Source organism: Papilio xuthus, unplaced genomic scaffold (assembly GCF_000836235.2).
Source record: "Papilio xuthus unplaced genomic scaffold, Pxut_1.1 DF829129.1, whole genome shotgun sequence".
In the NCBI taxonomy this organism is placed as follows: domain Eukaryota; kingdom Metazoa; phylum Arthropoda; class Insecta; order Lepidoptera; family Papilionidae; genus Papilio; species Papilio xuthus.
Window position 1 is genome coordinate 496,363 of NW_013529520.1, and position 25,232 is coordinate 521,594.

A 25,232-nucleotide genomic window follows, 5' to 3' on the forward strand; every position below is an offset into this window, starting at 1 on the left:
AAAAGTGATTGTATATCGGCCACGGTCGCGGCTAACGTATCCGGTCCGGTTTTAACGATTGTCGTCTGGAGTTCCAACTACCACTAGTTGCTTTGTTTGTTGTCGTCTGACGAATTCTACGTCGATGTAACACCGGGCTGAGCCGCGTCGGTCGCCTATCTTTACTTGTTGATTCCAGACCAAAGACATTTTAGGTCGTTCCTATAGGAATAACATATGGTTTTTATTTCCACGATAATGTAATACTCGGTCGTGGCATCAGCAATTGAAGTTAAAATATTAAAAAGTAAGCTGGCGATCAATTTGATCAATGTAATTGTTTGCAGACAGAGATTATTAGAGAATGAATTCTACGGCCGATATAGAAGAGTGATTACAAAACACCCGGCTATGTTCATAATATCCATTGAAAATTGGTTGCTTTTAAAACTAATTGATTTGATCGTATTTGAAGAGCGAACGTGAACTTGCGTGCAATAAAACACAGAAATTCATCTAAATTTGGTTTTTCTTTTATTACGACCATCATATTTTTTAACAAAAATAGAGTTATGTATTTTAAGTAGAGACATCGTGTTGTCAGACAAAATTTCTATCACGTCTCTGTCTATTTCGTGACAGTTTTCGTAAGTACTTTTCGTCATATTTTCATTAGCTTAGCTTTACAAATATCTATACCTTTATTTGCAATTTTAATGTTACGATAAATTTAACAAAATGTCAAGAATAAACTAAAGCATTAAAGTATTTAGTTAATTAATTTATAATAACATTTCTATTTCAAATTCCCCAAATTAAATATTGAGCCCTAGATTATAAATAAAGGCTGGCAACATTTTCATTAATATTGTTTCCATTGTGACAGCTAACAATAATTTCAATGCTTAGATGTAATTTTGTAAAGATATCGCCAGCGGTGAAGGGAACATCGAAATAACATTCAGAGATGTAAACCGGTTTCGACGTTCACGGATCCTTTTCCAGTTTTATTAAATGACCTCTTTAGTTGTCCCAATTTAATTTGTTGGCGTTAATCGCATCTCATTGTTCTTTTTAATTAAAAGGTGGACAACTCGATCTCTTGTTATACAATAGTTTTCTTACTAATATTATAAATGCGAATATTTGAATGGAGGGATGTACGTTAGAAGCTATCTCTTCGTCGAAATTTCGCAAAGACGTAGATCGTACTCTGGAACACAGATAGGCTACTAAGTTTTTTTTTTAATTTTGTGCCGATGGAGTCGCGGTCAAAAGCTAGTGTTTAATAATTACAATATTTATTATCACGTTCATTTTTATTATCTCCATTAAGGATAATTGTGTCGTATGACATAAGTAACATCATTAATACGAGGAAAACAAATTTAGGTTTCACAGTTACGCTAGTGTTAAAGTTGAATGGTGTTAAAAATTAATCATAATTAATATTTATTTATTATAATTTTTTTAACTGGCAACATTAGTCACACGTTGTCAATGCCGCGGTTTTCCCCCGTTATGATGAATTTATGATAACATGATGAAAATGAACAAAGTAGTTGTGCTATATCCTTTGCCCCCGATTGTTATTTCTTCGTAATAATAGTGCACCGAAGGCCATACTTAATTCTTAACGCTATTACTTTAGATTCTAAATACTATTCGATTATTACATGAATATGACCGACAGGTACTTAATGTAGGCAATATGTTTTTAGATATTTAGTTTATCTTTTCTTACCTTTTACTAATATTATAAATGCGAAAGTTTAATTGGATGGATGTTAGAAAGAATCTCTAGTACGGCTCAACGGATATTGATGAAATTTGGCACAGATGTAGAACATAGTCTGGAAGAACACATATATTACTTTTTAATTTCGCGCGGACGGAGTCACGGGCAAATGCTAGTCTGGAATAAAGCGTTAATTATATTTTATTTCCTATTACATTTGTCAACAATAACGTCATCGTAAAATAATTAGAAGACAACGATATATTTACTTTATGTAATCAAGTTTTTTTTTCAAGTATGGCTTCTCCGCTTGACGTCAAAGTACTGAAGCATCGGGGCCACAGATATTATGTTTTAAGACAATGAGACTTGGACTGCCGTCATGTTATATTTCTAACAATAATCATTTCACTGTACAAAGACAGGCTCTTGTTCAACTTTGGAATAATTGAATTAATTTGGGTAAATATAATTAGATTATGTTTGGGAAAAAGAGGATGTTTAGGCAATTCAGTAGTAGGACATATTCATCATTTGAGGCTTATTAAATACGTTACGAGACTACTATGTTCCAAATTCAAAAAATGACCGTTTCGTTTTTTTTATTTAGTTGATGTTCCATTGTTGAAAGACGTACGATTTCAATTATTGTAATACATAAGTACGTAGAAATATAGTAAAATTACGTATCAGATATGATTTATAGTCTAAAATTGTTTTAGTTTATTGAAATTCGTTCGCGATTAATTTAGATTTGGAACAATATTTTTTTTTGCCATAAAACAATATTGAACAGAAAAGTTTATATAGGTCACGTATAACGATTAAAACTGGCAGCCGAAAAGTTATTCAAGTTTTTCTATGATTTATGTTAGTTTTTTATTTCAAGTAGATTAAATTCCAACTACATATTTGCCGTCAAAAAAACTACTGTTGTCTGATTTATGTTGAAAATAAAACCAGATTTTGATATTAACAAAAAAAAAATATTACGCAAAAAACACTAAGGAGTATATTTCCTAAAAAAATAATAGGAAGTAATCAATATTACAAAAAATATTCCAAAACAAACCTAATTTCCGTTTTATAAAACTTTTAAACGTTTCAAATCAAAGACAACATTTTAAATAGCATTAAGTATAAAATAAATGATCTTTTTGATCCTTGCGTCGTCGCTGCGGCCTAAACTTTGATCCGGCTACTTTGATACTTTGCCGATGTTTACGGAGTAATGAATCTTGCAAACTCCAGACGGCCGTCCCCAACTAATTCGGTTACAAGTTAGTAGAATAATTAACAGGGCTATCTTCAGCCGCGGATCAATTTGCCTTGTTCGTCTCCTTTGTTTGTTCAAACCGCTGGTTTCCTTCTATATGATTGTTTAATCGATAGTAGGGTTGTCAACTTGATTGGATGAATGTACTCGTATGTACTCTTCCACATATCTCTATTATCATTGTATCTCTTATCGAGATTTCTATTAAAAGTGATTAAAAAAAATACCAATGAATTTGGACAAAAGCATCGTCAAAAACTAAGAATAGTATACGTCTATATATATCATCAGCTCACTATACGTCCCCACCGAGGGGCTCGGAGCCTACCCTAAGTTAAGGGTGATTAGGCTTCAGTCAACCACACTGGCCAAGTGCGGGTTGGTTGACTTCACACATATCTTTGAATTTCTTCTCAGATATGTGCAGGTTGCATCACGATGTTTTCCTTTACCGTAAGAACGTCGGATAAATGTACATATAATATGTAAATCGGAAATCGAAAAACACATTGGTACAAGGCGGGATTCGAACCCAGGACCTGCAGATTGCAAGTCAAGTGCTTGACCACTGAGCCACTGACGCTCCTACGTCTATAGATCTTACTAATTTAGTACTTTAATAATATAGTAACGTGTTATTTTTTAAACTTATACTTGTCCAAATAAAACGTAAGCACAGTTGTCTTATATCATACTAGCTCGCCCGCGACTCTGTCCGCGCGGCGTTAAAAAGATTCTTTATATATATAAGTAGCCTGTTCTTCCAGACTATGATCTACATTTGTGCCAAATTTCATTACGTTCCGTTGAGCCGTTCTGGAGATATCTTGTATCAAAAATCCATCCATCTAAACTTCAGGATTTATAATATTAGTAAGATGTATAATAAAATCACAAACGGATTCCTGTATTTAATCAGTAACAATGTTTATAAATCGATTAAAGTAAAAAAACCTGGTGTACGTGAACGCTACTTCAATTATGTCTGGATGTGATTATATTCGGCAATCGCATTAACTCTATTTTCGGCAAGTTGACCTTTATAATACAAATATTTGTACATTTCTCTTTATTTTATTAACATCATGTTGTAGCTTGATTGTTATAAATAACAATGTTAAATGAAAATGTTATATGTACTGCGTACATTATGATTTTGTTTATTTACTGGTCGAAACTGGTATGAGTTACAATCTATATACATATTAAATTATTCAAACTTTCGTGAGACATTATACTAAACTGATATATAAACACGGCTAAACACTCACGTATATTCGTCCGGTGGCGGGACCGACTAGTTTCGAGCCCATCGGGGGGGGGGGCCTTCATCAGGATGAGTGGTACTGGTTTCGCGGACGCGGCCCGTCGCTCGGCTCGATGGGCTCGAAACTAGTCGGTGCCGCCACCGGACGAATATACGTGAGTGTGTAGCCGTGTTTATATATCAGTTATATACATATTATTAAAATTGTCTGTATGTAATGTAAAATAAAAAACAATGGCATATTTCGTACACATGACGTATTTGCGCAAGTCCGCATAGTCGCATTTATTCCGGATGATCTTCGGAACCGCTAGACCGATTTTGATGTGACTTTGAAGGAAAGTTACTGATGCACGTGGGCATATTATAGACTACTTTTTTAAATTATGTGCTGACGAATTCGCGGACGACTTCGACTAATACTTTAATGCAAAATATTTAATGGACGTTGTATATATTGATAATCCTTTGAAAATAAAATAAAAACCATTATGATATACTTTTCGTGGACGTAAAAAAATTACATTAGATGTTTTAACGAGATTTAACAATACGCTCAAAGTGATATGACATATCTCTCAGTTATTACGGGACGAATCACTGAAGAACAAAGACCCAACAGACCCTTATAAAGGTTACAATAAGCGATTCCTATCTATTGAGAATATTTTAACCTTTGACATTTGATAGATCTTACCAGTCCGTCCAAGTATTCATTTTAAGATATACGGGTATTTCTATTTGTAAGAAAATACACTTTTATAAGAAAAGCGAAAAATAGGGCTGTCCACTTAATCAACGTAAAGAAACGACGATCGGTGACATATTAACTTCCGGCTCGTTAGCAGAAGAAGTACGAGTTGTTTCATCCAATCTGACCCGAAGACATTGATATCAGAACCGTTCAAATATGCATCATGCAACATTGAAAACGTGGCAACCCTAGTGGTAAAAGTGAGCGGTGAAGTTGATAGCAGACGAACTAGACGAAATCGAAGACGTTTTTTATTTAACTCAAGTTTCCACCACTTTAAATCAATGAAGTTACTTATAAAGATATTCAAACCTAATGTTTCCTATGTGTACAATCGAAATATAACTTGCGATGATTTTCGTAGAATACCTAATCATTTGTATTATGCATTAAACATTAAATACACAATAGATTTTGACAAGAATAAATGTCGCGTGACAAAAGCACGCAGCGGTTCTCCGGTGTACTGGTAACGTCCTTGCGGCTGGCAGGCTTTGGGGACTATTTTCGCGCCGCTCGGTCCACAAGGTCACTTTGGAGAGTAACTTTATCTCTCGCAGATTAATCTAGTCTGGTGTCTCCACACGCCTTGCATTACCTTGCGTAAGGAGACATTATGTCGTTTAAAATATTATTAAATACAATTCAAACAATTTTCAAGGTCATGTTTATCTTTAATCCCGTCTGTCTTCTTTTTTAATTTGCATGAATTCTACTAAATAAGCCGACCTCGTCCCGACTTAAAGAGACGCAAGATGCGCTCAAGCATGCCCTCTGGTGACTCTTAAAGGAAATATAGAATTATAATAAGCTTGCAGTTAATTCTAGGCATGTTAATGAATTCTTTGGCGCATAACTTACAAGAATATGCAAAACTTGTTAATGGATTAAGTCGTGATAAAGAAATTAAGTTAATAATTATTTTCTTAACATCTTTGCCACTGTTATTAACATCCTATTTCACACTTTTACAACACTATTTCTAATCATTAATTCTCTCTCAGAATCTTGTTCAGTATTGAAATAAAATAGCTATAAATATTAAAAATCACGCGTAAGCCTATAAATATTTATAGTGATTATGCAGGGTGTTCTCTGACCATGACCACAGTACCTTCCGGATGACACACGAGGTCAGCAGGACATTGCAGTATTGTGTAACACCACGATCATCAAAACCATTCGTTACATGTTTTTATTTAATATATTTCTTTTGGTAAATCAAAAGACTGTATAAAAGTACACCCTGTAAATAACATTTGAATCACTTTTAATTTCTTCACATTGAAGTAAGAAATTTAATCTATCATCAACTTTATTTGATTTGCTTTAAAGTCTTCTTTAAATTGTTTATTCATGTCATTACTGAGGTTATATTAATGTTCATATAACTTTATCGTTTAACAGTCGTAGCTACGTAATAATTTCTCTCTAAATATAAATATTATGTTAAAATATTATTTATTGCTCGTGAAATCTAATAAGCAAATTTTGACAACGGCCCGTGTCCGGGGTCGCCGCGGAAACCTTTACGTAATAAACATGTTAATTTCAAATAAATTATGCTTTTGGCACAATGATTCGGGTTCAAACATTCACATTTAAGAATGTGGCATCGTTATGAAATATTTTACCCACTTGTCCGATCAAGTGCAAGCTATATTGGGACTCAATATCACAACTGCCCTGAGACAAGCCGAAGACAGGAAGGCGTGGAGGCAGTTGGTCGATACAGCCGTTAAAGCGCATCAAGACAAGCGCGACCTTCAGTAGTGAAGAATACGAAGAAGAAGAATAAAATACTTTATTATTCAGTTATACTTAATCTGAAGTTAGTTTTACAAAATATCAAAACAAATAGTGATAGAATTAATACTTTCGACTCTCGTTTATTGTAGTAAAAATAGTTTCGTGACGCAAAATATTACTTTTTACTTTTCATCATTTTTATGTTCACACGTTTTTATTAAATAAATGAACGGAAAAAAACCCAAGATATTTTTAATAGTTCTTTCTATTACGGTGTGTTTAATATATGTGTTATATTAGTGTTTGCTACTTAAATGGTGATAAATGTAGACTAAGCAATTTTTTAAGTATTAATTAAACGACTCTGCGAGCTGCAGTTACTATTTTGTACCATTGTACTGATTTGTTTACTAAGCATTTCGTTTTAAGATTGGTCGTGGTTGTATGAAGCTGTACAAAAATTATAGTGAACCTATAAATTACGTTTTTATACCTTACTTTTGTATTATAGGAATACAGAAATTCAGTAAGTAGTAATTCAAAATTTAATTCAGTAAGCGTTTGTCGTACGTTTGTGTTGCGGAACCGCAGCGTTGCCGCAGCGAGTCGTTGATTACATCAGGGCGAATGTGGAGAATGGCTTTTGAGCTTTTATGTGGTTGTAGGAAACGGGCGGTGTATAAAAGAAACAAGACCCTACTTTCATTAACAGACTGAAAATTGTAATGTTTAAGTTAGTGACCTGATGATATGCGACTGAAATTATTCATGTGTTGCCATATTTTATATTTTCTAATAGCAGCAAATACATCTGTCATAAATGAGCGTCGGTGGCTCAGTGGTCAAGCACTTGACTTGCAATCTGCAGGTCCTGGGTTCGAATCCCGCCATGTACCAATGTGTTTTTCGATTTCCGATTTACATATGTACATTTATCCGACGTTCTTAAGGTGAAGGAAAACATCGTGATGCAACCGGCACATATCTGAGAAGAAATTCAAAGATATGTGTGAAGTCAACCAACCCGCACTTGGCCAGCGTGGTTGACTATGGCCTAATCACCCTTAACTTAGGGTAGGCTCCGAGATCCACGGTGGGGACGTATAGTGAGCTGATGATTATGATATCTGTCATAAATATCGTATAATTTGTAATTTAAGAAGGTTGTCCTGTTAACTTACAAACGTATCGATTTTGAAAGAATTTAATATTAATGCACTGTATATTTGTTGGTAACCCTAGGTAAACTCCATTTTATTTGCTGGCATTTAGTAGGCAGCCATGAATGACGTAAAACTGCTTGCTCCAGAGTGGGCGGCACAATACAGAATCACTTTTGACTTTCTCATTTTTGTGTTTTATTTTTAGAACAATGAATAATACGGGATTATATTTCCAACATTGAAAATTAAAAAAAGAATGAATAGATATTTTTAGCCATGTATAAACAAAGAAGGAAAAAGCAAGTCATAACTGTACTTTCTTTTGGCTGATAAAATTTTTCACGAGATATCCAGGTGACTGACTAGCTATCGCCCGTGACTCCGTCCGCGCGGAATTAAAAAACAGATAGTAACCGATTATAAGAGCTACTGTATATGTAGTACTGTATATATAATTTCATAAAAATCTGTCAAGCCGTTTCGGAGGAGTAAGGTAACATTGTGACATGAGAATTTTATATATAAGATAAACCTTGAAATACAGTGGATCGAAAGTATTAAAAGAAATGAAATTGAATAACGCCGTAACTAATGTTGTTATATGTGTTACGCGTTAATTCAGAACCATATGAAATGAAAATACGCCGTTTATAATTGTGTGCAAAGGTTTTCACTTACAACTCCGAAGTTAATGTATTATAGCATTGAAATTTTAAACAAAAATACCTTATACATATACTAGATATAGTAAACTCTGATTAACATAATATACTTTTATGGTTTATCGACATGTTTCATAATGTAAACTGTCCTTACTGTCCGTTAAATTACAGAATATTATAAAGTTCACCTTTAGCATTTAGCCCTTGGATTTAAGTAAAAAAGGTCTTATAAAACCTTATTTTTTATGTATGGAAATTTAGCACTGATTAAAAAACAAATATCAAGCAAATATCAAATACACGATTATTTTTTTCTACATTCATATAAATAAAATTATAAATAAATTATTCCACGTGTGTTCGTGCAACCTACTCGTAAAATTCAATATCAGAAGTATTAACGAACAAGTTTATTTATTAATAGTAGCATCGTTATGTTGGCAACACTTATCGATCCGTGTGATAACAGGCACTGTAGTACAGTTGCAGTGCCGCTGTGTTGGTAACGCATTACACTGATAAAGCTGGGCCGTGGAGAATGCCAAGGTTGAATTTCTATACGTTGGACTGTTGAGCGTTAGACGACGGAGGTCCAGTTTGTCGTAGCTACAGCTCTAATTATACTGGACCTAGATTCAAATACAATGAGACGAAGTTTATAACTAAAGTTACTACACTGCAAAGCTCTATTTTATTTTATTTTTTATATTATAAGGTGACAAAGGAGTAAGCGGCCGCCTAAATTCGCTAAAATAGTAAAGTGCCCGTTATCCATAGACATCCGAATTTGCAGATGCACAGAAAGAATTTCCAAAGTACCATTAAGAAAGTTCTTAATATAATTAATATTAAAGATATTTATGAAGAAGGATGTATAGTAATTTTACGGAAAAAATACGTATGTAAAAGATAACTATAGAAATAGTAAAAGATAAAGCGACTTTAGTAGAAATCTCTGATCCTGAACGTAAATGTAGTAGTTGAGATAAGAGAGAGTGCACGAAGTGTTTAAGAGATTTTCTCGTACATTTGTTCAATGGTGTATTTTATACAGTGTTAGTATGTGCATGGTATAGTAAATAGAGAAGGTATATAAGTTTGATTAGAATTCAGGTAAAAGTAATCTAATAAAAAAGTATATTATTTCTTTCTGTTGGAATAAAACGAGCTGAATCTAAATTTTGTGTGCAAGACTTTAGTAACAGCGTGCTTCATTTACAATTCAAATGTTGCTGTTTTAACATCACATTGTACACTAAATTACATAACGCTCGCACAACTCTTCCGGGTTCTTTGTAGTTTGCCTTTTTTACCGCAATATTTTCATGACATTTTTAATGTACATGACATGTATGTATATATATATATATATATATATATATCGGAATCTCGGAATCGGCTCCAACGATTTTCATAAAATTTAGTATATAAAGTTTCGGGGGCGATAAATCGATCTAGCTAGGAATCATTTTTGGAAAATGTCATTTTATTCGTGTTTTATCCATAATCAACTTAAACATAAACTTAACTTTTTTATCGGTAAGGTCGAAAAATATTATTCATTTTTCATCATTTTATTAGTAATTCGTACTTTAATATAATTTCCAAAAAAAACAATTAAAAAAAAATACCGAGCAAAGCTCCGTCATCCAGATTTTTAATATTAATACGACTATAAGTGTGGTACTAAAGTGTAGTTTACTATTGGACTTACTACAATATTTATTTTATGTTGTTAAGTTCGCTGTATTTATAACTCGGTTCCAAGGTATCTCATATAATCAGCTCCTGAGGGCCCGGAGCCTACCCTAAGTTAGGGGTGGTTAGGACACAGTCCAACACACTTGCTCAGTGCAAGTTGATTACACACATATCTTTGAATTTCTAATTAGATATGTGCAGGTTGCATCACGATGTTTTCTTTCACCGTAAAACTTCAGATGGCGGGATTAGAACCCAGGATTTTCAAATTGCAAGTGAAGTGCTTAACCCCTGAATCACCGACGTCTCACGAGATATGTTGTGTGTGTGTGAATTTTAATGAATAGCACAGATGTTAGTGTTAGATCACGACTGAACAGAGTTCTTAGACTATTAATAATTTTTAAATTATATTTACGAAGTTCAAGAAGTCATGTAAACTCGTTAATAACAAAGTGCTTGTTTGCTAATTGTTTTGTCATTTATCTTCATTTTTTTCTAGTTTATGTAAGCGTTTTTGTGTTTAAATTGCTGTTTTTTTTTGTTTATTTTTTGTAAAATATTGCAATAAGCATTAGTGTTGTTTTATTTCCGTCTTCTTTTGGACACAGGTTTTTAGAGTCGAGAAAAACTACACCTACGTATTATTGGCGATCTTTTTATAATCAATATGAACTTTTCAAAGAAATGTCTTCGATGTCCCATCAAAGCTTACGTTATAAGCTATTTGATAGAAAAATAATTCACGCTCATCACCAGAAGGTTACACATCATTTGGCGCAGTCCTGGCACCCATATCTTATTACCATATTCATACATCTTAATAATATAAATGTGAATGTTTGGATGGATGGATGTTTGAAGGTATCTCCAAGACGGCTGAATGGATCGCTAAAACTGGACCTACATATAGAACATAGTCTGGAAGAACATATATGTCACTATGTTGTATGCGCGGACGGTGTTGCGGGCGACAGCTAGTTAACTCATACATACTTGTTGCAACAAATCGATAATGTCCTAAATATTTGGCTACTTATTAAGTAGATTATGTCACAGAGATTGTCGCATCGTAGGTAAGTGCGCGTAGGCGGTGATACCTGTTATCAGCGCTCGCAGGCCGCGGCCGGAGGTATAATGTGTACGACCACTTTATATTGAACCCGCTCCCACGCAACTATCTAAGTACTCAGTTACTGAGTTAGTGCATGCTAATCACCTAAATGTAGTTTGATATTAATCATATTATCGTTACGAATATCATCAAAGGGAAGGGGAAATTATATGATGGAGGAGGTGACGAATAAGCAGGGGAAATATCCTCTTTCTGTGCGTCTCTGCCTCCGTTGATTAAAGGTATTCAACGTACCTGCATTTTCAGGTGGGGGCTTGCTAGTTTACCACCTTAAAAAAAGAAAAAGAATCATATTGTTCGTAATATACTTGGATATTTAATTTTGCATTTGATAAAAGCGTTTATGTTATTTTGTAGATTGGAAAAAAACGCTATGTACCAGCAAAATTTCACATTTAAATGGAGTTTTGTAAGCTCGATACAGTTTGGTTTTATCTCGTTCTAAACTCCCTTTCATTGTACAAATCTCAAGGGATACGTAATGTGTAAAATATCGCAGTGACGTCGAAGCGAGCGGCCTCGTTTACCCTTTATTGAAGTATCTACATCGCTGCGCCGCACGATTTCTCGTTATATGCTCCAACGCGTTGCATTTATTCATCGCACGATCAGCCAGCACAATGCTGTCACAGTAACGCCATCTACAGGAATATACGGAGATGATTTCAAAGATATATTTCGATATTAAGCAGAAAAAAATATTATACCCAAACATTCTCACAATTATGCACTTAAAAATTAAAGACAAACAATTGCTTTTTCTTACGTCATTCTTAGTGCGTATTATTTTATAAATTAAAAAAAAAAACCTTACAAACGAATTGAGACACATCTTCCTTTTGTTAACTAGGTTAACGGTAAATTGATTTGAAAATCACTTCTTTACATTAACCTGAATCATTTTTAAAGATGGAAAGAATCAAGTAAGGGTAATAAAAGCTATTTTTTGTTATTTTCAGTAATGTAGTATATATTCCAAAAAATCTAGTCATAGCGATTTACTATTATATTTCATACTCAAGATTTCATAGTTATTGGACTACTAGCTGTCGCCCGTGACTTTGTCCGCGCGGAATTAAAAAAAAGGTTAATAAGTAGTGGTCTATGTGTTTTTCCAAGCTATGTAAAATTTCAGGGACATCCAAGTAGCCTTTCTGGAGATACCTTCTAACATCCATAAATCCAAACATTCGTATTTATAATATTGGACAGATAATACAAAATATTTAAAAAAAAACAGTGGATTATTCAGATTAGTGCCACTTTAAGTGGTCGTGTTGTCAACTGAGTTGTGGATAGTCGAGCGCCGTATTCGGGCAATCGCTAATTCTCTCCGCGCCACCGAACATGGTGATGTCGGTACGTAACTATTGCCTGTGTAACTGAGCTTTGCTTTTAATAGTTTCCTCTCTTGGCTTAGATTTTACATATTCAACGAGATTTAATTATTCAAGGCATTTGGACCATAAGTAGTTTTTTTATCGGTAATATAAAGTATCTAGTACTTTGGTAATCTCAGATTATTTTTAAATAGTTAGTCAAACAAATTTTAAGTTACTTAAGTCTCTTGTTTAAACGTATTTGCTCCATTCTTACACCTGTGACGTCACCGACTCCACTTGTTCAGCTGTCCTAAGGGCCGGTGGTTTTGTGTTGACAGAGTATTAACCCAGGCGAAGGGCTGCGTGTGGACAGGCACGCCGCAGTCGCTCCTGCACCAATCAGCTGCGCCATACTTTCACTGGCCGAGTGACGCAAGCGCACCAAGATGCGAGATTTTGGTGCGCTTGGTGGCTTAGAGCTTTTGGAAATATATTTACGAAATGAACACCTTCAGTTTCTTAAACTGTAATACACTGTTCTTATAAAAACAGTTACAGTAAATAATGAGTCATATTCACTTTTTAAATAGTTTAACAGTTAAACCCAGCTTTCAAAACTTCATCTTTTTCTCAGCATAGAAAGATTTTTCTCATTCTTTACTCTAATTACCAGATTTAATGAGAAATTAGAAAATCTTTACCTAATTTGGATAATAAAGAAAACGTTTTAATATATTAAACATACTATTAAAGTGTACACATTAAAATTACACAAAAAACAAAACATTACCTCCCTTTTATGTTAATACGTAGTTTATAGACGTGGGAGTTTGTCTATAATACATTTTATGTCTATCTTGTCTTCTCGGAAAACTTAACTATCGTTGTTAAGATACAAGTCGTGGTATTGAGTTATTTCAGATTTACTTCTAAGAATTAACATCGTCGGATAACTAGTTAATTGATTGTAATAACGTTATTATTGCGTTTAATTAACGCTTACATATTTCATACTGAAGCTATTGATAGATAAAAATAAATCTTACTAATATTATAAATGGATGGATGTTTGTTTAAAGGTATCTTCAGAACGGCTGTATGGATCTCGGTGAAATTTTACATAGACGTAGAACATAGGCTACTTATTAAGTATTTTTTTTAATACCGCGCAGACGGAGTCGCGGGCAACAGCTAGTTTTATTATAAGGTATTAATACGTTTAGATTCGAGTCTTAGTAAAGAAAAAAAAAGTCTAGAAATTGATTTTGTTTTTGGATTTATCTCTGTGTGTTATATTTTTAGGTAGATTTATAAAAATGTCTTGAAATGTCTTTAAATTCTTCTTGCTATTTACACAGTTTAAGATAGAGAAGGGATGAACAGAACAATGTTTACGTAACCTGCAGAAAGGAAGCCTCACAAGTTCAGACGACGGAATAATCAGTCTCTTAATGCTACTTAGGTACAACTTAGTATTTACTAGAGACCTTTATATAGGTTATTAATATTACTTTTTGTTATGTTAAATATTTTAAAACCTATGCTGCAATAAACATTATATTAAGTAATTTCTAACTAAACTCTACTTATCTCCCTTTGTACTAAGCGTGATTGTGTTTGTTTTTTTCAATTTCAAATAGCTACACGATAGGAAATGCATTTGCTATCGAAGCTCTTATGTTGCGCAATAAACTCAAATAAATTTCCAAAGCAAATTGTAATGGATACCGCATCCGAGATGGTGTTGAGGCAGGTCAGTTGCAAGGCTCCCTGCCACATTGACGTACTGCATCTCTACTTCACTGCCATACTCCCAAACTGTCACGCTGCAAGGCTGCTATTTTATACTGATAAGCTTCTTTATCTAGGCCGGTAAGAGACGTTTCTAACGCTTTTTAGTTTTTTTTGGACAGCATATTAAAACCTATTTCGGCACAAAAAATGTCAAACTAATCAGGCGTAATTTTAGCTCTTTTTCCCTTCTTTTATTTATATAGAAAGGATAAGAAGGTGAAGTGGATTTTCCGAAGGTGGGTCGCATGGGAAACTGTTCTGTGCGTCCCCGCCGTTCTCGATTAAAGGTAGACAACGCATCTAAGATTGCAGATGTCTATGGATCTATACCTTGATTTTTTGGATTAATTAACAATGCATATTCTTAAATTAATTGTTCCTCCATTATTGACAAAAGAATGGATATCTCGACTCTTTTGTTTGACAGTTAACCTAAAAAACATTAATAATAATAATTGCAAGATAGCCCAATAGTAATAGTTTGTATATGTTGAACTATATTTATTATTTAATTATTTAAATCATCAAAGACATATATTAATACTAGCTGTCAATCGCGACTCCGTCCGCAGGTTTGTCTATAAAATAAAAATAAAAAATTAAGGGACGGACTACCCTTAATATTTAGGGGGATTAAAATAGATGTTGGCCGATTCTCAGACCTACTCAATATGCTCACAAAATTTCATGAGAATCGCTCATGCCGTTTCGGAGTATGGGAACGAAACTTGTGACACGAGAATTTTATATATAAGACAATGTTAACTTAATTCCACATTCTAAGAATGTTTAAGAACTAAAAATAGCCAACACTGAACAAAAACACACAATAATTACTCGTATAAAGATCATAGTAAAGAAAACTCATTCATAATAGTCTCTTGAAGTGGTTGGAATAATCTCATAGCGAGATATATTGAAATATTTTCCTCCGCCCGTATACTATTTTACGTATCTATATTAAAAATCTGTGCGTGAATCTTGACGTCTATTTTAGTTTTAAACTAAATATTTTACATTTACAATTGGTAATTGATTTATCTCTTTAGTTATAGCAACCGTGTGGAATTAAAAGAAAAAATGCCTACGTGTTCTTCCAGACTATGTTATCCATATGAGTCAAATTTCATCAAGATCCGTTGTGTCGTTCTGAAGATAAATTCAAACAAACATCCATCCATCTAAATATTCGAATTTATAATATTAAATTTTTGAATACTATTTAGTAACATAACTTAGAAACGTAATATTTTTACTAAAATTTTTTCTCTGTTCAGAGTCTACGCTGTTGTTTCAGTCGCCATAACCAATGTATTTTTTAGAATATTCGTTTTATATTTAACTTTGTGACATAAGTCACGTAGCTAAGTCCTAGCTAGGCGGTTCAGTGACTGGAAACCTTTTGACACAAATACCGTTTAAACCACTATCACTGCCTAATGCATAATGTAAAACCTTATCGTATCACCGTTTGCTATGTACACACGAAAAAACTAAGGAATCCAACGAAAAATATATTCACAATGCATTTAAAATGTCAACAATAAATATGACATAGATATTTGACAACGAAGTTTCGAACAATCAATTTTATAACCAATAGTATAGATTTTAAGAGTCACAATAAATGTAAATATAATTTTGTACAACCGCAGAACGCGTTCGGAACAAATAAATAGTTATGTACAAAAGTGAGTGCCCAAGGCTGACTGGTTTACCGTTCTATCGACTCACATGTTCATTGTAAAACACACCCTATTCTATATATGTTTAAGTTATAAAAAGGCAAGTTATTAATAATCCGTGACAGTTCCCTCCAGTAATGGAACTTGCTTTCCTTGTGCGCTAGAATTTATTTGATTTATTGTGCATTTAAAATATTGCACGTACGTAGTTTTGGTGCGGTTAATGATGAGAATTTTTCTCTAATACAACAATGTTGGCATATTAAAAAATACTTTACTCGTGTCTTATTAAGGTTTCTTATAATAAGGGAGCTTACTCGTTGATACTTGACGTACAGATGTTAAAGAATTCCGTTCCATTCCTAAACTAAGCTTATATTTAAATAACTTTATTATAAAATGCTTAAATGCCTTACTGTGAGCCGCATCAAACATTCGCAACACATTTCGTTTTTCTGATCGTTTTCTTTAACACTTTAGATATCAAATATCGCAACATCTACAAGAATCTTACTAATATTATACGAGTAAATGCGAATGTTTGAATGGATGTATGTTTGTAACAGGGTATCTCCAGAACGGCTGAATGAATCTCGCTGGAATTTGGCATAGTAAAGAACATAGTCTGGAAGAACACAAAGGCTTATTTAAAAATTAGTTCTTTTAAATCCGCGCGATTGAAGTTTCGGGTGACAGTTAGTTTTAGTATAATATTTCGCGGGTACGATCTAAAAATGTCTACTACCTAATGATTAATTAAGTCAGATTTCATTTTTTATTAACAAGGAATTCTTAATCAGGCCTAAAATATATAATTCTATACTCTTTATATTATTAGAATTAAATCGATTTCGCGAGTTACTTTGTATACTGGCATTCGTTGGAATTGCAACTGAGGCACTTGGTCGTGCCTACGATGGAAGCGACGGGTGTTTTTGCGATGATTTCCCCACAACTGGATGTGGCTAGTTGCCATGCGGGATCTTATTCTCATAAAACTCGACTAGAAGTGCCTTTTCTGGAATTAGAACAATGCAAGTTAACCATGTTTATGTTGAGGTATATGACCATAATACTAAACTTGACTATTATCCCGCTATGCGTCTATAAAATATATTTAAATACGATTTTTTTAAGCTTTAAATTTTGCATTAAATTAAACCGTTTTGATGTTCATTTGATTTTTAGAATTTTTTATTCCATTTTAACGCATTTAGTCGTCGAGTTTATCGTGTTCTTAATTAGAGATGTGACGTAAACGATAGTGAAATCCACGACGATATATGTTAACTATACGCGACCGATTGACTTGATTCAAACAGTAGATTACATTAGTATATTTAACTAACTCTCTAATATCATTAATTAACATATATGTAGAATCGAATGGAACATGTAAACATTTTTAATAATATCAAGTACCAACTATATTAAATTCAAATACAAGGCGATGCTACTTTTCTTCAAAATAATTTATACGCGCAGAAAGAGGCTATTTTTCCTTTCTATGTCCCCTCCTCCGTCAAATCCACTTTACTGCCCCATATTTTCTTTACGAGAAAAGGATTGGAAGTAAGAGGAGGTGTAAATTAGGCCTTCGGCCCGCACACTCATCAGACGAAATCCATTTCATTACTTCCACGTGACGCCTGTCTTCTGTGTTCGTGGTTTCACCTGTACAGTCGTCCATTCGAGCAACACTTTTACTAGAGACTAGATTCTAGATTTAAGACTCTAAATAAACACGCTGACTTTGTGCACGGTTGCATCATGATGTTTTTTTTTTTCACGTAATATTATCGGATATATTTTGGTTGCTAATGTAGGTTGCACATTTTAATATGTAAATGAAGTAACAGTGTTCTAGTTAATATGATAAGCCAGTAAGCCAGTAATATATGTATGACAATACATTGAAAATAAATTGGAATTGAATAAAAACGAAGTAAACTACAGGATGTTTATATTAACGAATGCAATTATGTTAACGATAAGTGTATTTTAATTACAATGATAACAGTAAAAAGGTTTGACAAAAATGTTATAAGGAAGTTATTTAATTCGGGTACTCTTTAGTGCAACAGCCTTCTCCTTAATTACTTCTTGGTAACAAAAAAAATTAAAAATTTGTTTTTTTTTTATTTAAATTGCAGAATTAAAAAGTTATTTTATGCCAGTAGCATTCTTATTCAATTATATTCATTCAAAGAATGCATACGTAACACACACACACACTCACACGTAACGCGTAAGGGTAAACAAAGCCAGTAAAGGACCACCGAGACTTCAATTCCAGTATTTTTCAACTTAATTTGCCGTTGGGATAATATGTTAATCATCATCATGAGCTCACTATACGTCCCCACCGAGGGACTCGGAGCCTACCCTAAGTTAAGGGTGATTAGGCCATAGTCAACCACGCTGGCGAGTAAGGGGTTGGTTGGTTGACTTCACACATATTTTTTAATTTCTTCTCAGATATGTGCAGGTTGCATCACGATGTTTTCCTTCACCATAAGAACGTCGGATAAATGTAAATCGTAAATCGAAAAACACATCGGTCCATGGCGGGATACGAACCCAGGACCTGCAGATTGCATGTCAAGTGATTGACCACTGAGCCACCGACGCTCGACGAATATGTTGATATTTACTGTTTAAGAAATAATTTTAAACATAAGGAAATTAAAAAAGATTCTGTTTGGAGCAAATATAAATTAAAACTTGAAAATTACATATATTAGAAAGCTGTGACGTGACATATTAGATAAGTTAATATAACTAGTTATTTTAATTAAGTAATGGCTATAAACTAATTCTAATCGCAGATATCAGTTAATGGCAACCCTAGAGTGCGTTTGCGCATACGAAAACACGTTATTTCTAGAATATGCAATCTCACTTGCTCTCTATCGATGCTTTTAGTTTTTAATTGTAGACTGGCAATATACAATTACGTACTAAAATTGATTTATTTTTTTATTCATCCAGAATTCATCATCAGCTCACTACACGTCCCCACCGATGGGCTCGGAGCCTACCCTAAGTTAAGGGTGATTAGGCCATAGTCAACCACTCTGGCCAAGTGCGGGTTGGTTGACTTCACACATATCTTTGAATTTCTTCTCAGATATGTGCAGGTTGCATCACGATGTTTTCCTTCACCGTAAGAACGTCGGATAAATGTACATATGTAAATCGAAAAACACATTGGTACATGGCGGGATTCGAACCCAGGACCTGCAGATTGCAAGTCAAGTGCTTGACCACTGAGCCACCGACGCATCCAGAATTACATGTACTTATTATGAAAGTTTTTATTACTAAAAGGTTACATAATAAATTAATTAAAGATTTTAAGAATAATTATAGTTTTTTAGTTGACGAAAGTAAATGAGTTTCAGTTGGTTTCTGAGACCAAAATTCCCGCTTAAAACATATTGTTATCTATGTTCTTTCCTCTCCCTTCCTTTCGACAGTTGTAGCACGTGTATTAAAACAGAATTGTTATTGTAGTTTTTATAAAAAGAATAAAAGGGATGGTAATAATGTTGTTATACACGTGTGACGACAGTGGAAACTCACCGTGAATTATCGCATTTGATCCGCAGTTACCATTCTTGTCCGTCACAGCGATATCCGTATTTACAAAATGGCCGATATAATTAAAAATGTCCGCTGCAGTGACGTTTGACGCGCGATGTGACGCGTCATTAATGCGCACGTGTTCAATACATACGCTTTCTTCTCTTCAGATTTGTTCTAACGAATGAACAGCAACCATTATTCTTTCAAAGATTACAATAATAAATTTAAGATTCTGTAATGTCAAAAATCACTGTAATAAAATTGCTTGGTTATGGTTAATGGCAGATTAGTCAAAGAAAAAAAAATAAAAAAATGCGTAATATACTTTTTTAGTTTCCGTCAAATAATAACGATGGAGTTTGTCAAATGTTTTACGTGTTTGTTATCCGCGAGGCGAGTTGAGCCGTGTTGTCATTACCTTGCCATTGCTTGAACGTTTTCAAAATGTTTAATCATTGTCTATGGCCGGTGTTTAATAGACATCTATGGTATTCCAAGCGGCAATCGTTGCGGTTTAATCAAAACATTTTAAACTATTTTAAATTCTGCTAGATGTTACTCTAAATGTTATATGTTACCTTATTGATAAGGATAATGACCTTATATAATCAAATAAAGTCACTTCGCCTTAAATGCTCTGTTTAACAATATAAATTAGTAACAAATAAACGGAAGAATTTTATAAATTTATCCTAAATATCTCTTTTTCATTTTCGAATCAGCTCAAATCTTTTGAAATACTATTATTATACTATACTAGTATCATTAACGTATTTGAGACATAAAATTTTATGCAACCACCATTTCATATCATTATGTATTAATCCAAAGCTGATATAAGTATATGCCGGAATAGCTATAAAACAAACGGGATATAAGACAAGATAACAAAATTGTCCCATTTTTCTCCGACTTTTTGCCACGGTTTTTTGGAGAACAACTCTAAAACTACTTGATACTTTTTAATGTTTCAAAAAATAAAACCAAATGACACGCAATCCGTATCGAATGAAAAAGGAATTATGAAAATCGGACAACTAGGCGCGGAGTTAACGACGAACAAAAATAAAAATAAAAAACCTATGGAAGAATTGAGAAACTCCTCCTTTTTGAAGTCGGTTAAAATTCGTGATCAGTTATGTTATAATTTAATTATAATATAATAATATATATATAGTATATAGTAATAAAGTGTCATTACCTTTAACGTTTATGTACAGATAGTATTAAAATATTTTATTACATTGAATTGCTAATATCTATATCAATTAGGTAAGGTGAGTTGTGAAAGCAATTTGCACGTGGGTGTAGTTATCGAACGATACACTGCAATCGATAATTTTATGATTTTGCAACAAACATCGTTCCGAACGAGAAATATCAACGCTAAATTTAAATGTACAGGTATCATTTATAGCACTACAAAATATTTTGATATTACCCGCCTCGATTTTGTTTAGAAATAACGTTAATCATACGACCGTATATAATTCTAAAATGAACCATTTCTAAACAAAGAATACATCTTGTCTTTACGCTTTTCTTCGTGAATATTTCCTTACATTTACGATGTAATTTCTAACAGTCTTAATTGTTTATTTCTCTGTCTCCCTCTCTCTCTGTCCCTCTCTCTCTCACATATTGTTATCCTTATTTTTTCTATGAAAATGAGCAGGATATCAATATGATTGTGTACGAGCGTTCCGGAGTCGAGACAAACGGCTATATTACTTATCAATTATTATTAAATCCAAACTCAGTATTTTAATAAAATTACATTTAACATGAAAATATAGAAAATACTCGAAGTACTTGTTTGCTTTGCTTGATATTCATAGACAGATATTATTTTACTAATATTATAAATGTCAATATTTGGGTAAATGGATGGATGGATATTTGAACGTATCTCCAGAATGGCTCAACGGATCTTAATGAAATTTGACAAAGATGTAGAACGTAGTCTGGAAGTACACATAGGTTACTAATTATGTTTTTTTTTATTCCGTACGGAACAAATCGTTGGCGACTGGTAGTAAATTGATGAAACAAAAAAACATGGTAAAAAAAGTACAGCAAATCATGAAATAAAAGGGAAAACACGACGAGAAAAATTTCGTGGTTGCACCGAGGGATTTAAGGCTGACCTCGGAACGCTCAAAGAAAACAAACCGAGCAGGAATGAGTCGGGATATTATTTCCCCAGTTGCGAACTCCTGACTTATTATACAACATTGAAATATATCGTTGTAAAAATGTAAAAAAATTTAATGTCAATAAAATTCTTTATGATTTATTACTTTGCCTTTTTGATTCGGTTGCGACTTAATAAAAAATCATCATCATCAGCTCACTATACGTCCCCACCGAGGGGCTCGGAGCCTACCCTAAGTTAAGGGTGATTAGACCATAGTCAACCATGCTGGCCAAGTGCTTGTTGGATGACTTCACACATATCTTTTGAATTTCTTCTCAGATATGTGCAGGTTGCATCACGATGTTTTCCTTCACCGTAAGAACGTCGGATAAATGTACATATGTAAATCAGAAATCGAAAAACACATCGGTACATGGCGGGATTCGAACCCAGGACCTGCAGATTGCAAGTCAAGTGATTGGCCCCTGAGCCACCGACGCTCTTGTAATAAAAAATACTGGCCTCTAAAGATTTGATTAAAACTATATCTGGGCTGTTTTTTTTTTAATAAAAAGTAGTCTATAAAAAGTTTAATGCAAACATTAGAACTCTTTTTTGGGGGAGATCAATGTTTTTGTAAACCTATTATTCGTGGATAATAAAATAAAATTTTCCCTAAAATATTATAATGTTTTCTTTTCATCTCGCAGTAGTTTTTGTGATAGTATATTTGATAGAAATAACATTTGTAATTTTCGTGTGTAGGTTGAACATCAACGAGCGCTGGTCCGGAAAATGAGAGTGCCCGGCGCTGAGGGTCACATGTCTTAGCTTTATAATGGAATTTTGTGATGAATGAATTACGCACAATGTTAGTTTATTTGAAGTAAATACGCATGAAAAAATACTACTTATTCCAGATTTTTTTCTACATTTTTCCTGCCCTTTTCTTAACTACTTTTCAAAAGCCTGATAATTTCACGTTATTCAAATTTTCAAGTAGTAGTCAAATAGACTAATTTTCTTTTTTATCGTTGGTTTCTGAAGCCAAATCTCTATAGAAAAATATTATATCTTCGTCGTCCCTCTCAATATTCTTGACAAACCAGAGAAAAAAAAATATTTTACGTTTTTTTTTTACAGATTTTGGTGTCAGAAACCAACCATTAATAAGATTTCCTCACTTCATTATTACGTGACTAATGTTTTGCAAAATAAATTTGAATAAATATGTAATAGTCGATGTAGTAATGTTCACATGTGGATAGAAGTATGCAATGAACTAAAGTTACAGTAGCTCATAGACTTGCCGTGGGAGCGCAGGGTGAATTATTACGGAACATAATATGTAGGCTAACCATATCTCTACATAACTATGGTATAAGTTCATTTTTAAATTATTTTGTAAATATTTGACATCTTAAATAGTTCAAGAAATTATGATTGTTTGTTATAAGGCAATTTCAAAGTTTATTTTTAGGAGTTGATGAACTGTGCATTTTTTTATACTTTACATTCTGATTGTTTAAGTTTTGTTAATTGTTTTTTTTTTAACTAAAGCACCGTATTGTAGTTTTAAAAGCAGTTAATCATATTCGCTACAAAGGGAAAAATGTATAAATAGATATTTCGTCATATTTGCACAAAAACACTGATAAAATGTTTAATTATGTGCAAATATTTTTTATTGATATTTGTTCATTAGTTTACTAACGGAAATTATGTACACAGTAATGAAATTCGATATAACGACCCTTAATTCGAGTTTTTATTCTAATACCATCGACAATGTGGTGCAATGGTTCAGCAATTATTGATTTATTTATCCTTCATCAAAATGATAGATTTGAGACAATTTCAACGGGAATAAAAAGAACAGAATTTTAATGGTACATTTCGAGAGTAATAAAATAGAAGAGCAGAGAAGGTGGATTGTCCGTTTTGCGTTGTCGATGTGGCCCCTCTATCAGCCTGGGTTTGGCTCGCCGCCAGTTGCAACAAGTGGCAGCGGCCTTCAGGGTTCAATGTATTTTAGCGCCGGCACAAGTTCAGGGCCGCGTTATGTCATCACCGCGTATGACAAAAATATTACCCTATAAACATATTTACGAGCTAAAACATCGACATTTTTACGTTGCGTTTATGTTCCAAGAGGGTAGATAATGAAATGGAACCCGTATGCCGTCATATGCAGACCATATTTATAAGTTTTTTAGTTTAATAATGTCTCTCATAATTTAATAAGCTCGATGGTTGTAGGATAGAGATTGCTATTTATTATTTTAGGCACATTTTTTATTATGGAGAAATTTATTCCACAAACCACTGTCATTATTAAAGGTTACTTTTACCATATAATGGTATACAAATGAAGTTAAAATAACATAGTTAGCTCGTAAATGGCTCAGTAGCACGACGTTAGTATTTGTACGGCTTCCAGAATTCTTTGTTATAAGGCCTAGGTCTGACCTAGAACCTTGAACGAGGCAACCACAGATTGTAGTTTGTTGTTTTTGGATATTTGGATCTTATCAGTTAAATTTTATTGGTAGGATTTTTATCGGTATATCTTATTGTAATTCGTTTATAATATTTCGCTTTAAACAAAAACGTTAAGACAATAGAATACGTCAGCGGCAAGCTGTAATCTTGTTAAAACTTTAACAGAAACGAAGCGACGTTTTCATTATGGCGCGGCGCGGCGCACTCTTCAAATGCAATCTCTCGCGTTATTCAACATCCTCTGATATGAAATATTTATATAAGTTTACTGCAGAAAAGTGGTGCTTAATACAAGATCATATCACAGATTAAAATATTGTAAATAGATGAGTTTATTATATTATTTTCTTCTATTTATTACTTACGTAGAGATAATTGATTCGATGAAAAATTTTAGACGAAATGTGACATTTTCAAATTCAGACTCTTACTATAAATAAAAGGCGTTATTATCAAATTTAAGCTTTTTAGTTATTTTACTTAGATTTTTAATTTACCTAAATGGTAATGAATTTGTTTAAACTTAGCCAATTATTTTCTTTATAAATCTATGTTCCCGCAACGTGTTGTATAACTTTGAAGCGAAATTGTCTGCATATAAAATACTGATGTGAACGAATGATATACGATTTAGGAAAATTAACACGTATTTATTTTACGACCCAGTTACTAGACCGCGTAAAAACTATCGTAATCGTTTAGAGAAAGATTTAAAATTGCGTGCACGCATTTATTATACGGCATAGAGCTTATCAAATGCCGACGGTGTCATCTGACGTG

At 33.3% G+C, this 25,232-nt stretch overlaps 1 protein-coding gene across 2 annotated transcripts in view; it reads left to right on the forward strand.

Moving 5' to 3' along the window:
* Positions 1 to 25,232, forward strand: part of LOC106120554 (protein FAM46C) — a 142,214-nt gene that overhangs the window by 238 nt on the left and 116,744 nt on the right. The window lies entirely within an intron of this gene.